This window comes from Elaeis guineensis, chromosome 1 (genome assembly GCF_000442705.2).
Source record: "Elaeis guineensis isolate ETL-2024a chromosome 1, EG11, whole genome shotgun sequence".
NCBI lineage: Eukaryota > Viridiplantae > Streptophyta > Magnoliopsida > Arecales > Arecaceae > Elaeis > Elaeis guineensis.
Genome location: NC_025993.2, coordinates 148492940 through 148496301, shown reverse-complemented (window position 1 = coordinate 148496301; position 3362 = coordinate 148492940).

Sequence of the window (3362 nt, the reverse complement as noted above, 5' to 3'; positions counted from 1 at the left end):
TGACCAACTTCACCAATTTCAAGAATATCTTAGGAAGCTTCAAACCAATGGAACCTCTCTCTCTGAAGAATTTAAGATCTCGAGCCTTCTTGATAAATTGCTTCTTTCTTAGGATGGTTTTGCTAAGGTCAGCTCCATAAGTAAAGAGAATTAATCCTAACTCAACTTCTCAATTTAATTAGGATAGAAGATCAACATAGGTCTCAAATCCAGCAAATCAGAGTCCCAGATGCTCAAGCTAATCTGACCCTTATCAAATCTAAGTCAAAACCTAATTTTCAACCAAATCAACAACACCAAATAAACCATCCTAACCGATCCTACTCAAATAAGTTCAAGCCTAAGGGTAAAAACTTCAAGATCAAATAACACTAGATCCATCAAGCTTGCCCAAGGTCCAAGTAATAAGTTCTGCTTTGTATACGGAAGGACTAATCATCTTGCAAGAGGACTGTTATCACCGAAAGAGAGAGCCCTTTCGCAAGCCTTCTGGTTCTTCGAGACCTCAAGCTTATGTAGTTAAAGGTTCAGAAGATACCACCTTTAGGTCAGTAAGCTTTAACCCTGAAGTTAATATTACTTTCTCTAACCTTGATTGATGGTTTGGATTCAGGAGCTAATGTTCATATTTGTTTTGACCGCCCTTGGTTCACTACTATTCAGGACTCAAGCGGAGAATGTGTAATCCTAGAAACAATACAGGTGCCAAGATCAAGGGACAAGGATGAATTAATTTGAAAATGACTTTTTGAAAAGTTTTTACCTTGATGGATGTATTGTATGTTCCAGATCTTAGGAGAACTTAGTCAGTGGGTCTCAGTTGGTCCAAACGGATATAAAATTATCCTTGATTGTAATAAAGTTGTGATAACTAAGAATAATGCTTTCATAGGAAGAGGATACATAAGTGAAGGCTTATTCAAATTAAATATAATAAATTATTTTATTAATAAAGTTGAGAATCAAGTTATTTTGTGAATAAATCTAATCAAAAATTTATGGCATGATAGATTAGGTCATGTACACTTAAAAAAATCAAACATATGATGGATTTAAAGCTAATTCCAAATCAATCTTAGATACATCTAAGTGTAAAATATGTGCTGAATCTAAACAACCAAAAAAATTATTTAAATCAGTTGAAGAAAATTCTTCGGTCTTGGAATGATACATATTGATGTATGTGATTCTTCCAAAACTGCAATCTATGGTGGCAATAGGTACATTAGTAACCTTTATAGATAATTTTTTGAGATACTGCTACTGTTACCTAATGAAATCTAAGGATGAAATTTTTAATAAATTCAAAATTTATAAAAGTGAGGTAGAAAATCAATAAAAAAAAAATTAAGATACTTAGAACTGATAGAGGAGGAGAGTATAATTCAAAAAAAATTTCTCTATTCTGTCAAGAACATGAAATAATTTATGAAGTAACTGCTCCTTACTCTCCACAGTCCAACAGTGTGGCTGAGTGTAAAAATCGTACTCTTTTGGATATGGTGAATACTATATTGATTAGCTTAGGCCTATCTAAGAACTTGTGAGGGGAAGCTCTTCTGTCTTCTTTCTTCATTCTAAATAGAATCTTTTTAAGGATAGTGGTAAGATCCCTTATGAATTTTGGAAAGACAGAGCTTCTAATTTGAATTTTCTTAAAGTGTGGGGGTGTCTAGCTAAGGTGAAATATTTCTGTACCTAAAAAGAGAAAGCTAGGATCTAAAACTATAGATGCTATCTTTATTGGCTATACCCAAAATAATAATGCCTATAGATTCTTAATGATTAAATCAGATATTAGTGATATAAGTTTTAATTCAATCCTAGAAGCTAGGGATGCTTCTTTCTTTGAGGATATATTTCTTTTTAAGACTAAATTTTTAGATCCTAGAATATGAACCATCTTCTTCTAGATCTATGAAAATAGAACTTGAAATTGAAACTGAATTAAGAAGAAGTAAGGGGATCAGAATTGAAAAAAATTTTAGAGAAAATTCTTTACATACCTTGTAGAGGTGATCCTTACACGTATAATGAAGCTATGTCATCATCAGATTTATCATATTGAAAAAAAGCTATAGATAGTGAAATTCTATCAATCTTAGAGAATAAAATTTAGATTTTATCAGATTTACCTCCTGAAAATAAAGCAATAGAAACTAAATAGATTTCAAAAGAAAATTAAACCAGATAGAATAGTAGAAAGATATAAAGCTAGGTTAGTAGTTAAGAGATATAGTCAAAAGAAAAACATAGATTATTTTGAGATATCTATGCTCCTGTAGCTAGGATAACCACTTTAAAAAACCTTGGTAGCATTAGCATCAATTCATTAATTAATGATTCATCGAATGAATGTAAAACTGCATTCTTAGAGGATTAGAAGAAAAAATCTATATAAACCAACCTCAAAGTTTTTAAAGGACAAGAACATAAGATATGTAAATTAATTAAATCACTTTATGGATTAAAACAAAGCTCCTAGACAATGGTATATTAATTTGATGAAATTGTCCTAGGCAATAATTTAGGATTACGAATATGATAAATGTGTGTATTATAAAAAAAATAACTCAAGATTTTATCATTTTATGCCTAATATAGATGATATTCTATTATTTGGGATATTACTAAAAATAATACAAGAAACTAAAAATTATTTGTCAAATAATTTTGATATGAAAGACTTAAGAGAAGCTGATAATCTTAGGAATAAAACTTAAAAGAATAAATAACAAAATAGCCATAAATCTAACACATTCAATAGAAAAAATACTTAAAAATTTTGAATATTTTGATTTAAATCATGCCTCTAACCCCATATGATCATAGTTCACATTTAACTAAGAATTTAGGAGAAACCTGTAAGACAGTTAGAGTATTTCCAGAGGATAGGATCACTGTTATATGTAGCAAATAGAATCTATCCTGATATAGCTTATGTAGTAGGCAAGCTAAGTCAGTATTCTAGCAATCCTAGTGAAAAATATTGGAAAGCCCTTGAAAGAGTCTTTAGATATCTGAAGGAAACTCTAGATTATTCTCTCTTATTCTCCGATTATCCAGAAATACTAGAAAGATATAGTGATGCTAACTGGATAACAGATAATTTAGATGCTAAGTCCACCACAGGTTATCTCTTCATATTTGGAGGAGGTGTAGTATCTTGGGGTTCATATAAACAAATAATAATAATAAGAAGTACGTTAGAGTTTGAATTAACTGCTCTTGACACCACTTGCACTGAAGCACAGTAGCTAAAAGATTTAATTAATGAGATTGAATTTTTTTTCATTCAAAATATCTATAATCCTAATAAATTATGATTGTAAGAAGCTCTAATAGATCTGTTAAATTAGCAG